General features: G+C 38.6%; 1 protein-coding gene across 1 annotated transcript in view; it reads left to right on the top strand.

The window, feature by feature from the left end:
- Positions 1-14,592, top strand: part of LOC103921733 (chromosome unknown open reading frame, human C11orf49) — an 81,324-nt gene that overhangs the window by 43,623 nt on the left and 23,109 nt on the right. The gene's annotated exons all lie outside the window — the stretch shown is intronic.

Raw genomic sequence — 14,592 nt, 5'->3', positions numbered from 1 at the left:
GATAGTTCAATTGCTTTTTAACTCAATTGTGTGTGCACTTTATTGCAAGCTTTGGATGCACTGAATGGGTGTATTCTGATAAAACTACAGCATACAATCCCCTTGCTTCCAAGTAGTGTCAAGTGATTTGGAAAGGGCCAAAAGCACCATTATGGATTGATAGAAGCTTGGAAGACAACAAAAGGGAGGCAAATGACTTCACTGTTTTTGAAGGAGTTTCAAAATTCTGAAGGATTTTAAGTTTTTGCTTGCTGAAAAGCAAAGTCCCAACCCCAGAATGTTTTACCTGAGTCACAGATGAGTTTGAAGAAGCTGCCCAGTAACTACATTATCTGTGTAGGCTTTGTCTAGCATGGAGATGAAGGTGGTGTAGTAGAGATGCTTTCCTTGTTTTAGGGGGTGGGAGGAAGCATAGTATATTGCATTATTTCTTAATGCAGCCATCTTCAATTATAAGTACATAAGCAGGTTAGAGCACAGAGGAGCACCTGTTCGCTGGCATTTTCTGGCAGTTGAATTTCTAAGTGTGTACCTTTTGTTGATGGAACAGCTTAGTATCTGTGTGTGAGTTCAAACATCTGAATAACTGGCAGCTGGGTCTTCTCCCTGTAAAATTGCAGGCATTCTTCTCATATCATACTATCCTCCCTTGCATTCCCTCTCGCTGGCTTCAGTCCCTCCCTGAAATTTTCTATTTCAAGGGCAGAGTCTGCCAAGGGTGCATTGGCAAGAAAAGCAAATTCTCCCTCTGAAGAGCTGGTGTCACTCATTAGCATGTGAGAAGAGTGGTTGTAAATAAACAACAAATTATGTTGAGTTCTGTGTAGTATTAATTCTAGTAATGTATACAAGGACATGCAGCTGGCTGGATAAGGTAGAGATACCATTATTGTTTAGAAAGCACTGATTCCCGCACCCAGTGAAATGCTTGCCACTTTATCCTGGAAGCCTTGTTGTAACTAGAACAACTGATACTATCTTTATCTTAGCATTACCTCTAGTGTCCTTGGTTTTTTTAGTTGATCTTAACAGGTGAAAGAGAACTAAGAAAGTACATGTGTGTATCCTGTAGAGTTGTCCAATATTCAGTTAAGCGCTGTTGCCTGTAATGCATTTTATGATGCCACATTGTATCTTTAATATAAATAAAGGGAATATACAAGACTGTATGTTCCACCACACAGTGTGAATGGGTTGCCCAGGGCAAGATGGAATACTGCAAGTTGAAACCTGTTCTTTTAGAGATTGTACTTTCATTACCTTGAAAGCAACATAATTTGTCTTTCTTCACAATCGGTTTTAAAATTACTTTAAAACCAGACTACTGTGCTTCACGTGGCTATGGAACATTCATAGTTGGTTTATCCTACTTCGCAGTAGAAAAAGCTTCAGCTCAGTATTTAAGAGAAGGAAATCCTAGTGATACAGTTTCTTGTGGAAAGAGCTAGACAGGAGAAGGAGACCTATTCTGATCATATGCCTAAGATAAATCGGAAACGGAAGCTGTTGTCTTCTCTACATTGAATGCATCTGAGACTTTACTAATGCCTTAATTAAAGCTGCAGTCCCGTGTCAGCATAACCTGATCTAATTGCTGGCTAGTGAGATACTGCCTTCTCGCATCCTTCTTATGGCAGCTCCAGCACTTGTCCGATCTCGTGCTGATCTGTCTCGGCATGCTAAACTGGCAGAAAACTATTCAGTACTTCTGCTGCTTGAGTTAGTTTTCTGCTGGCATAGTGCATTGAAATGCACCAGTGCGAAGTCACACGAGAGGTGGGATGCAGAGTGTGGTACTCTGCAACCATGACTGAACTCAAACTGCCTAGCAGTTTATAAGTGCAAAAATCCCAGTGTTGACCAATCTGGCCCTAAGATACAGGTCATATGGCTTTGTATTTATACTTGGCCTGGGCTAATTAGGTAAGATAATGAATATACTAATATTTTGTTTTAAAACCTCCTTTAGAGAGTAATACACTTGTCAAGTTTATAGCCAGAAAGTACCATTAGACCATGTAGTCTGACCTGTATAGCACATCATTAAACTTCACTTAGTAACACCAGTATTGAGCCAAAACACTTTTGTCCGACTGAAAAATAATTTGCATATCTTCCAGAAGGGCATTCAGGTTTGATTAAGTCATGTGAGCCTGAAGGGGCCAAAGGGCCCCTGGGAAAAATAGCAGGAAGAAGCAGTCAGCTGTCGGTGCTGCCAGAGCAATTAGGCTGGCCTGCAGCCCGGTCCCCATGAAGTACAGAGTTTTCATGGGAGGGAGGGCTGCTAGAAATAGCTTGCTCTCCGACACCTTCCTGGTGTGCTCGCACATGCTTTAGCACATAGGCAGCAAGCCTTACCGATGTGTAGTAGTTCTGCACGCATGCAGTAGGGTGGCCCTTGTGCATGCTCCACACTGCTGCTGCTGTGAAAACAGTTGCTTGTGAAGACTGCTCGTGGTGATAGCAGGCCCAGGTGAGAAAGAAACTGTCCTGACAGAGGAGGAAGGTTGTTTATTTGGTAACTTTTGTTTTGTCGGAGGTCAGAATTTACTAAGACTTGATTTTGAACTGAAAAGTATCATTAGGGGCTAGTAAAATCAGAATCCTGAACATGCTACTACAATCTCAACTTGTGGCAGTCTTTAACAACGTGATTATCTTCACCTTAAAAAAATATTTTTTTTTAACGTTTATGAAAATTACGTTCTTTTAAGTATTTGAATCATATGTTGAAGTCAATTTCTTATCCTTCTTTTTGATAAGCCAAGTAAATTATCACATTGAGCCTCTCTCTGTGAGACATGTTTTGTAAGCACGTGATCATTCTTGTGGCACTTCTGACTCCTGTTCAATTCTCACCATCATTCCTGAGTTGTGGGTATTTCAGATTGGTCAAATGCTGGTAACTCAGCCTCTCTACTTGACATTGCTGTCTTTACTCATCTGAGGACTATATTATTCTCCTGATTACATTATTCTGAGCATTTGTTGTCACCTTCCTCTCTACTTGTCTTCATAGAAACTGTTCACCCAGATGGAGCCCTCTGCATTCTTTGTTTCTAGATATAGTGTTTCATATATGAGGATACTCTAAGCTAGGTGTGAGCCAATTATGTCAATGAGATTTTTCTATGTTACTACTGATTCCTTTTAAATTTTTAGTGTTTCCTCAGTTTCTATATGGTTCACAAATGTTATCATTAATTCTGTTCTTTTCTAGACCATTAATTGAAAACTTGCTTCAGTGTGTACAACTAAGGGGTATTCTTGGGGATCCCAGGAGAAATACACCTTCTAAGTAGTGATTCCTCATCCTCATTTTGAGATGTAACAGTTATCCTGTTAACATGTTTGATGGTTGTTTTGAATAATTCAAATTTTTTAATCACAGCACTGTTCAGTATAAAGTGTAGTATCTCTCAAAGCCTGTTATTTGATGCTTTTTTACAACTAGACTTGTGTTCCCCTTTGAAAAGATTACTTAATTCACCAAGAAATTTTTTTTCATGGTTGATAGCTATTAGTAATTAACCGATGAAGTCCAATATTTCCCGTTTGAATATTTTGTTTGGGAGTACTATCAAGCTGGCCATGGTGCAGTTGCATAGGTTATCTCAACCGATGGCAGCACTTTAGGCCTTGTTTTGACCCCATCCTTGCACTCATTGGTATACTGTGTGCTCTTGTTGGGTAGCCACTTCAGTCAGAGTAAGCCCCTGATCTTACAATTTTTAAGTGCTAATGCAACTTCAGCTTTTTTCTAGTCCTATAAAATTTCCCAGGTGTTTCAGACTTTGAAAATCAATTCTCAGCAGTGCTGAGAGCCTGTCAGCCAACCCTCTTCAGAACTCTGACAGAAATGATGAGCGTCTGCTTTTACTTTTTTGATATGTTAAGTACCACTCCACTACTGACATCTTCCCAAATTATCACTGAAATGGAAAATGTTTTGGATTATGCAGAAAAAGAAGGATGATACGTATTATATTAAATACAGCATACGCTTTTTCTGAACACTACTTTATTTTTCCCCCCATGGAGCAAAATGTCAAGAGGACTATCATTACTACAGTTTTCTCCTGATATGCATATCATTATCTTTGTCGTTCTGTCCCCTGATTTTTTTTACCTGTTTAATTTTGTTTCTCTTTCCAGTTTTCTGCAAATTCCTGGCTTCTCAATATTATTCACTGCTGTCAGCAGACTCTTTTTTACATTGTATTATTTATTTTTATACTGCTTAGGAGTCTATGAAAGATATCTATGCTAATACTAGGTGAGTTTTACTTGAATCTTCCAGCTGAAATATATCAGAAAGGTAGTTAAAATATTGTCAGTGTTTGGCAGAGAACTTAATCTCTCCTATTGTCTGAATTTCATCTTGGGTAGGCTGTGCGCCTTTTGGAAAGGAAAATATGTGACATTCCATCCGAATAAAGTATAAGACAAAAATATGTCAATAAAGATGTTTGGCACCACTGTGACAATGAAAATTGTATGAAGTATGCAAGAATGATAGATGTTATGAAGAAACTAGGAAAAATGCTATAATAGTATAATGCTTAAGAACAGTATTTGCATAATGGAGGAAATGATGATATAACTTCTACAGACTTGAGGTAGATAGTTTTCTGCACGTTCCTAATTTTAGCATTTTCTGACATTTACCATGGCTTAGCCATACAAATATAATGCTATATTACTGTCATGTTTTTAAATGGCTTTTCCTTGGGTTTTTTGAGATAAACAAATTCTTTACTGAAATAATTGATTAACACTAACAGCCTTCCTATTCCATGTACTGAACAAATTCCATAGCAGGTAGTTCTTCTTTGTTCATTTTATAAGCTGTGCATGAAATTAGGTAACAGCTTGGACAAAGCCTTATTATATTCTTTGCATGACTTCCAAAACATCTGAAGGCGTAAACAGGGAAAATTTCAGTTTGAAATGGGAAATTGTAACATAAGATGAAAATTTCAGTGCCTAGGCAATGCTGTAAAGTCTCTAAAAGGATTATTATCTATAAATGGATTGATGCCTGCTCATCAGTGGAAAAATAGATTTTTAAACTGTGAAGATCCAAAAGCAGATCTTTCAGTTTACTCAAGTTAGAGTGGTTTGTTGTAATGCTGTTTGCTGTTCATAAAGTTGAATAGCAAATCTTCTAAATAGCGATAGAAACTGACAGCAAAGGCAAAATATGCCTTATGTTGGTATGTCAGTCCATGAGTGGGTGGATTTTCAGAATTTTGAACTCTTCAGCTATTAATAGCTTGCTCTCTGCAGAGAAGTCTAATCTGGTAATTTTAAAATTAATTATTACACTTTCAACCACCTGATAATCATGAGTAACTCTTAAAAAAAAAGAAAAGAAAAGAAAAAACAAAACTTCAAAAGGGTAGGTACTCACATTACTAGGAAAGAAAATTGACTTGGTTGGAAAACCTTAAGTCAGACATGGCACTTTTGAAGGAGATGCACCTTTCCAAGTCAAATACAAACGCCTAAGAGAGACAGGGTGGAACTAGCTGCATCTAATGACTTTTTTGCCCAGAGCAAGGGATGTTCCTATCTTGTTTAATAAAACCCTTAAAATGCAGCCTCTGAATGCTACAAAACAGAGGCTCATACACTATTGCTGAGTAGTAAAGTGACTGGTTAAAGATTCTTTTGTCCTTAATTAAGAATGACCCTAAATTTCTTCAGATGGTGGCTACCGGAGGATATATTTGGAGGCATCTGGCACTTGTTCACTAACTTTAGTTCAAGATTTTACTCTTGTAAGAGATTCTTCGGTAGATAAATTCAGAATGATTTATCCCTTTAATTCTCTAGCTTTAATAACCATAAGCTATTTCCTTAATGATTTAGAATTGCATGATGCAGGAGATAGTTAAACTTACTCTCCAAGAGATTAATTTTCTGCTTTTTCACTAGTGTTGACTTTTTTTTTTTTTTTAAACCAGGAATATTATGGATTTCATTCACCTTTTCTAATCACAGGTACTATAATTTGTAAAATATTGCCTGTCACTCTGTCCTGTTTGCTGTGGAGGTAGGAACATTATGTGGGTTGTATTCTGAGGAAGGTGATGCATTGCTTTCAGACATTGGAGAAAGAAGAGAGTTTTACTGGCAGTCCTGCGGCCAGCTGTTCTACAAGGTAGCTTGCAAGGAAACTTCTTCCCAAGGAAGACAACTGAGCCTGTGGCTAGATAAGCACTTTTAGGTTGGCACTGGTGAGGGAAGGAGTCGTCCTTGGCCTCCTCTCTGCTCCTAATTTTCTTCCCTTTCTTTGTGGGGGTACGGTTGGCTGCGTAGTGAAGATCAGCACAGAGCTGATCCAAACAAAAAATAACCTGGAAAAAAGAAGTACTTTTCAGTTTAATCAGTTTCTTGTCCCGTTCACAATGAGGCTGTACAGGCAGCTGTGCTGGCATAATGGAGAAGATAGGAATGAAAGGTAGGGAGGAGAGTAGGACTGCCCTTTTCAGTAGATGACCCAGTATAAAATCTATGTTTGTATTACAGCTTTGCTTGCTGGTGATATAAAGGGCCTAGCAGGCCAAACTTGCTCTTAGCACCATAAAACTTCTCTCCCTCAGAAAACAATTTATATATAACTTCAGATCTCTTGTTTACAACTGTAGCATAAGCTATCAACAGTTTGCTAAATTTGTCTTGTCTGGCTTTAACTGTGTGCTGAAGAGTGGGAGCCAAAGCAGAAAGATGACTAGTATATTGGCTCAAATAACAGTTTACTGAAAATGCCCTGGTTGCAAGTATTTTGAGCCTCTTCCTGAACTTTCAATACAAAAAGTATTATGGATGCTTAACCCACAGATATTAATTCCTCTCTGGTACAGGTCCTACCCTTTTCTCAGTTTATGGTGGTTCTGCTCATCCCAAAGTTGTCAGAATATTTTTTCCACTTTTTCCAAAAGCCCACTTATGTTACAGCCAATGAAGTAGCTTTTTTCCTAACTTTCTGATGTACATTATAATTTGCTATACATACAGAGAAGGGTTTGACTGAAACTATGCATGTTTTACCCAAACCATAGATGTAGTGAAGCTGCTTTGACAAGCAACTTTAATATCTCTCTGCGCTTCTCAAGCTGTGAAAAAGGCTGTAGGGGAACCAAGAACGTTTGCCAAAACTGTTTAGCCAAATGCCTAAACATATCCTCCAACCATACTCATAGTGCTCGGGCACAGCAGACTCAGTCTGAGTCAGACTGACAGTGCTTCTAGAATAATTCTGTTTCAGATGTTAAAATTTGTGGATGGATAACGAAAGCACCTCTGCTGACTGCAAGTACATTAGAATAACAGAGCAAAGCACACCACTGCAGACAGTGAGGAGACTAATGTTAATCAAGGTGTTCACCCTTATTTTGTGTTGAAGCTTCCCAAAACAAAACCACTGAAAACATTAATCAAGCTACTACCTGTGGTTCCTTCGTCTTGACAGTATCAGCTCAGCTGAGAGCTGGTTAGCCTGAGGATTCTTGCTCTTTACTAAGTAATGCTATCTCTTGCACTCATCTTCTGAGCATATCCACTTGTATTAAAGTGCCTTTGTGTGGCAATACTTGAAAGCCTTCTTCAGAATTCATTGTGCCCTATGTTTTGACTGAGCAATTTATATTAAAACCATTTCTGCTTCCCTGGCCTGTTCTCTCCCTTCCCTCTTCTCCCTCCTCCTTTTTCCTGAGTAACTGTAGGGTGAGAAAAGAAGCAGTTTTGCATTTCAGTACACTTAATGTAGCCAAGAGGTTTGTTCCTTGCCGCTTTGTACTTTCAGGCAAACGAGAAAATTTAGATTAATAGGTTGTTTATTCTTTTGCGTGTTCCTCAAATCAAAGGCACTGGATTGCATTATTAAAGAAGTTTTGTGTGGCAGGTTTGGAACTGTCCTCACTGAGCTGTACATGAAGAAAAACGATTGCTTTTCATCCCCCACTCATTATGCAGACTGGCACAGGAACGCTGTTAAATGCGGTATCATGTACTATCACTTAAAGACCTTCCTTCTGTACAGCTGATGTTGGGCTCCAATTTCACAGGATGATCTGTCTTGGAACAGACAAGGAAAACCCTAGAAATAGAAATACATATGTCCTTATATTTTAAAAATTTAAATATTCACCAGTTTAATAAAGAGAGGTTTTGTTTAGAACACTAGTGACTGTCTGCTTCGCAGTACTCTCAGATCTCTTCATTGGGGATTCTCTTAATTTGTTTCTCATCTGTTCAGTTAGCAATAATGCACAATTAGGCTTTCAGTGATGATCTACCCAGCCAAATTAATGAGGAAAATATTCAACATTATTTTGAGACCGGACCCATAACTGAAGGATCTAGCTAGTGTTGGGTAGCATGACTCTGTCCTGTGGATGTTCACTACTGAATGGGCAATAACGTGTATCTGGGTTGCTGATTACATTAGGTACTCTAACTCCCTTGGCATTCTGTGACAGAAAAGTCTCTCTTGACCCAAGGCTGCCTGCTTTGAAAGTGAAAAGTCTGGGGGATGTCATTTTAAGAGAAGAGGACAAGATTGTGCCTGTCTCATGTAAATAAGGGGAAATAAGTTGCTTTGCCTTATAGGTTCTACTTCAGCTCTAGCTAACATTCAGAGCAAGAAAGGCAATATTGCGCATTCAGCACTGCAATTCATCATAAGAAATGGGAAGACCTCTGTTGTGTGCCACACACCAGCATTGCCTGGTGCACAGTGGGAAGTAAGCAGTGTCACAGTTACCAGACTGGCCAAACTGCTGAACTTTCCTTGTGTAATAGTAGGTATTGTTATTCTTCAGTCTCAGAGCTGATGCAGGATGGAATAATTATGATTTTTCTCATTGCATGCTGGGTTCCTGATTTTGCAGTCCCTTTGCCCAAATGAGAACCCTCTTGTTGGTCTGACTGAAACGTAGTTCCTGCACTTCCATTCTCTCTGAGGCACCAGTGCTAGGTTCTCCAAGGCTCCCTAGAGAAACGTTTTTAAAGAAAACCTTGTATGTAGGCTTGTTTATAAGGTATACTGTCATCTTCCACCTGACGATCATGCAGAGTTCCTCCAGCCACTTCCGTATTTCACTTCTCTGTGTTAGTCTGCCTCTATATCACAGATTACTGGGTTTTCCCTGACAAGTAACCATCCTCTTTCTCCAAGGGATCTTAATCCCTTGGGGAAATGAGAGTGCCGGTGCTTTGGTTTTTAGGGTTCTTTGGGTTTTTTTCATTTGTTTGTTTTCAATCTCTGCATAGGAAAGTGGTGGTATCTTTTCTACCTGAAACATGCAAATGTACTAGTGTCTTGTAACTGCTGTCCCAGACTTTTGGGGATAGTATCATCTTTGTTTAGTCTTTTTATAACTATTCAATTCTCTAGATTGTTCATTCATGCCATGTTTTCTATTCCCATTAATGCTTGCAGGCCATGATAGCCAAGTTCATAAAAGGATTACAGATCTCTATTTACAATGTTACGTATCAACTTTTAACCTGTTCTAAAGTGCCTCAAACACGAATAATTAGACCAGTGTGTTCTCCTGTATTCCTAAGCAGGGGAGGGTTTGTGACTGAATCCCAGACTTCCTACATGCAGTTAGTGCTGTTTGATCTGTGACAAATCTGTGACTCAGCTGAACATTGTCACTTTTTTGAGAAAATAATAAATTTTTTTATCTTTCTGCTTAATAATTCTAGATACTATTTCACCTGCTTTAATTTTACCCCTTCATTCAATGATTTTTTTCCCTATAGCTTTTGGACATTTCTGAGTCAGATATGGCCATTTGCTGGTATATCATTATTACTAAATACTAATCTTGTTTATGTGGCTGACCAGCAGTATTCACACTTACAAAAATTAAAGTACTGGAAAGATGAATAATAAATTATACTTGTTTTACAGAGCATAAGTTTCATCTAGTCAAAAGTCTTCTGTCCCTATTCCTATTTAGCACCTGAAGGCACGTTATTGCAGCCACAAACTCCACTCCTGCATCTCCGTGTGTTCCTGCTATACCAGAGACTTCTAGTGGTTGTATAGTTTTCTTTTTGTTTCCTAATAGGTATAATAGAAAGTGTTTTCATTGCTTCCTTAGAATCTAGAATAGTTAACATTTTTACTCAGACATTGAAATTGGAATCTAATCTATCTAGCACTGAAAAGCTTTCAAATCTACACTGTATTCATGGAAAGACTTTTGAGTGATACAGACAGTTCAGAAAGAAAAGGAAATCAGAAGAAAAGCTCATTAAATTCCCAAATAATTCACTGTTTGTTATTTCAAACCTTAACTGCAAAGCAAGTAATGATGATCTCCCTTGTGCTGTGGCAGTGGGTGCAGAACTGCATGTCCTTCATTCAGCAAAAGTCTGTTCTGGTCACAGCTGTGCATACAAAGCTGCAAGTGAAAATGAGATGTACACATAAAGGCTCTCGGTCTGTTTCCCTTTGCAGCACTCATCTGTTTGTTCTTTACCAAACCCCAGAAAACATCCTCCTAAAAGGGAAGAGCAAAAGTAAATAGTGAGAAGATTTGTTTTTTCCCTTGATAAACATGTCATGTAAAGTGACTTTCCAAACATATCCCATTTAGTGGAGATAATTTAGAAACCTTGAACTTCAGTATTGTTTGTTGCCCACCAGCATGGATCCTCAAGGCCCCTATTCTTCCTGTCAGAGTTTTCTATTCCAGGAGCTGGTAAGTAAAGTCTTGTTTTAGCATGTGGACCCAGGTTCTCAAGTCCAGAGAGTCACTTCTGTATTTCTCTAATAACTGAGGAGCTGTTTTGTGTAATTTGTATTTGTCTGCTGAACATCTCAGAGCTTTTTTGGAGGTGGGATATTTTCTGCTTTCCTTTGGGTTCCCCTATATGTTAATAATTTTATTTAATCTTGAATCTCTTAAGAGCTAGCACTACTGGTTTCAGAGCCCTTAGTACTGCATGAAGGTGGGGACTTGGAACAGCAAAGCCTGAAAAAGATCCAGACAGGAGATAACTCATGTGAAAGACAACTGGAAGGATGGATGTTACCTTTAAATGTGGCATGAAAGTGAGCGGAATATGTATTAATACATTTATATAGCATCCCTTTTTTTACCATCCACTTCACATAGAGTACTACTAAAATGTAGCTACATCTGATGTAGTGAGTTTAGATAATTTTTTTTTTTTTGCCAGAAACACCAGGAAGCAATTTTTTTCCCAACAGAGCAGCATTAAGAAACATTTATAATTGCATGGAGCAAATAGGACCACAGCTTTTAAGCTCTGCTTTGAAAGATCCAGCACATTTCCTTTGAGTCAAGAACATATGCTGAAATACATTACATTTAAGTACTTCTTAAAGCTATATTGCTGTATGATTTGCACCATCTGATTTTCAGACTTGCTCCATAAGTCTCAACATTGAATGGGAAAAGAAGGGCAAATGTTGCAGCAAATAGAAGGAACATGTGTTTTGTAAGTCTTCAGTGGCTGGAGATGCTTAAAGAGCAGCTTTCATCTTGACTCCCACTCTGAGGGTTTATCATACTTGCATTTCCATGATGTTTTTTTTGCTGAACAGTCAGGATATTGTTGCATAGGAGACAAAAAAATGTAAGCAAAACCACAGAGTACAGTTATGTTAGAACAATGTAGCTGAGGCCTCAGCTGCTAGTAGAGGTTAATATGGTGTTACTCACTATGGATGGCCCATCTCATTGTTGTCATTAAATGGGTTAGTTAGCAGTAACTGTATTTGGGGTTTTAGGACTCCTGCTATCTTTTATTCCAAGCAAGGATAGTCCTACATCTTTTAGAGGTTGTGTTTTGTTTCTTCTTTGCATTATCTTCTCAGTAGACTACATCACAGCAGCAATCCATCCAGGAGTTTCCACAGAATACTGATCATGCTTCCTTTAGGGGAAATCACTTGCATATCATACCTGGTCAAAATAATTTGCTCACTATGCTAAGCTATCATCCCACCACTAATAAGTTCAGTGATATTCCTTTTTATTGCTCCTGCCATAAAGATATTACAAAGATCCTGAAAAGCCTGACCTCATTATGAAGCTGAAAAAGATTAAATAACTGAACTGTATCTATTTTCAGTTTCTACAAGCCAGGATTACAGTATGGATTCATCTCTACATTTGTCCTCCAGTAGATGGCCTTTTTTTCCCTGTAGAAAGTCCTGTGCAGCAACAAGAAAGTGTCCTTTTTCTTTCCACAACAAGAGCTGCTCTTTTGTCTAGTTTATTACACTTCCCTGATTACCATAATATATGCATACCATCAGTGTTAGGGCATAATGCTGGAGGATTTAGGGCATTTGCCTGAACTTTCCTCCAGCAAAATATTCTTATCTTGTGGTTCGTGGTAGATTGTCCATGGAAGTGTATTTAGCTGTAGAATAGGTGGCATTTAAGTTAAACTTTGACAAAGATGCATGATGTCCATGAAAAACTTTCAGGATTAATGGACATCTGAAGAGTTTAGAACTTGCTGGGCTGAAGCTTAAAGAACGTTTAAAAAAAAAGGCTTTGTTTCATTTTTTAGAAATGAATGTCTGTGTTAAATTCTTATTAAACATGTATTTCTCCATGTGAAATACAGAGAAAACCAACTTATTTCCTTCTCTCCCTTCTTCTCAATCTTTTTAAAATCATTATTATTTTTTAATACACAGAGCTCACTAGAGTATTTTAAGAGTTAAAATCAAGAGACGTTACAGAACCTTAGCCAAAAGCATACCCTTAAAAGGGGTAGTTGGATGCCTTGTTGTTTCAGGTTTCTCTTAGCGCATTCATTCTGTTCTGCATTCAGACCAGTTCTGTAGTGGTAGTCATTTATAATCATTAATCTAGCTCATTGATATTGTAATGCGCTCCAAACATTCTCTGTGGAGCTTACATGCTCCACTGCATTTCCTTCTAAATAACTAATGATGACTTCTTCAGTCTTGTCATTAACCAGATTACCTTCCTCCAGCCAGTTCTTTTATTGATTTGTTTGGTTTGAGGTTTGTTTTCTTCTTAAGTTTTTACGCTCATAAAAGAGACTCCGTATCGGTGTGTTTGAGAGCTTTTTTCATGACTGAACAATACTGCCCAAGCATAGGTCCAGATACCGCAATACTTATTTTTATGAATAGAGGCTTTAACTGTTGACTCAGAGGCTCCTAAAAACAATGTCCTTTCCTTTCAGACTGTTTTCCTCAGCATTATAATTTGTGAAAGAAAATTGGAGAAAACTAGCCAACAGTATGGGTGCTTGGGATTATACTGCATAGCCTGTATATAAATCTATATATAAATATACTGTGCAGTAAAGTCAAAGAATGGCCAGGACTAGGAATGGCTTTCAGTTCTTGGAAGATTCACGTTTAAGTCAGGTAGTCAAATTGTTCCAGGTGAACACAAGTGCACGGAGAAAGATGTGCTAGACCATTCAGTGCTTTGTGGATCACAACCAGCTTCTTGAGTTTCAACTACAGTGAGTTGACTGCTTTGTGTAGTTGCATACTGATGTCACTCTTGGTGGCATGTGGGATTCTCCATTCTTCACAAGCCTGAATTTGTCTCTTTCATGGTTGGGCTCATGATGGACACATTTCAGAGAAGCAGTATCAGAGTGCCTGCTGTGATGACAGCTGTTGGTGAAGGTACAGTTAACTACTCAGAACTTTGTGGTGAATTATTTAAGAGTCAATGTGGAGCAAGGACAGGGAGAGACACACAAGGCTATCCTTGATCATGATCTAAATTATGCTGAAATGTTTCGTCTCTCTTCCATGGGGTGTTTGTAGCAACTGCACTGTTCCTTGAAAGCCTCTTCCAAACCAGTCGTTAAAAGAGAAAAGTCCAAGACATTTCTGTTTCATTCATTATTCTGAGAAAATTGTTGACTGTTGCACTTCATGCTTTTACATGCCATGTTGAAGTCTGAAACACTTGGTAGATTCAAGGTATTTGAAAATACCTGATTCTACTGGAACTGGTTCACCGGAACCTTTCATTGGTGTTTCCTGGAAAGGTCGGGCTAGAAAGAAACTGGAAGTCAAGGAGATCTTTGATCTGAGATTGCTACAGCAATCTGCAGCATTTCCATAGTTCATTGTATGTCCTCCTTAACTTCTACCTCCTTTTATTTTAGGCCAATGTCATAGCTTGCTTCTGCTCCCTGACCCTGTGTGCATGACACAGATGAGCTGTCTGCCAGCTAACTGTATTTCTTGGGGCTCCCAAAGCAGAAAGGAAATACCAAACAGTAACTGAAGACTGTGTGCCTCTCCCTGGCCATAGTCCCATTATTGTCACTAGACCTAGTACATATCTGAGGGGAGGAGGGGTTCTATGTAAGGTCCTGTATTGCATGAGATGCAGCTGCATACCACCTGCCCATTTACTCTGCCCATCTCGTGATGCGTAGCTATGAATTCTTCAGTTGTTTTGAAGATCTTAAGCTTAATGACAACTTGTTTTCTTGAATAGAGGCTGATCCACATCTTGTCTAAAGATTACTGCTGCTGTTTGAGAGCTTGGGGAGTTGTCGATCGTCCTCGACAGTGAAGTGTTGCCG

Source organism: Pygoscelis adeliae, unplaced genomic scaffold, assembly GCF_000699105.1.
Source record: "Pygoscelis adeliae isolate BGI_AS28 unplaced genomic scaffold, ASM69910v1 Scaffold117, whole genome shotgun sequence".
NCBI lineage: Eukaryota > Metazoa > Chordata > Aves > Sphenisciformes > Spheniscidae > Pygoscelis > Pygoscelis adeliae.
The sequence above is the reverse complement of the archived record's forward strand: the minus strand, read 5'-3'. Positions and strand labels throughout refer to the sequence as shown.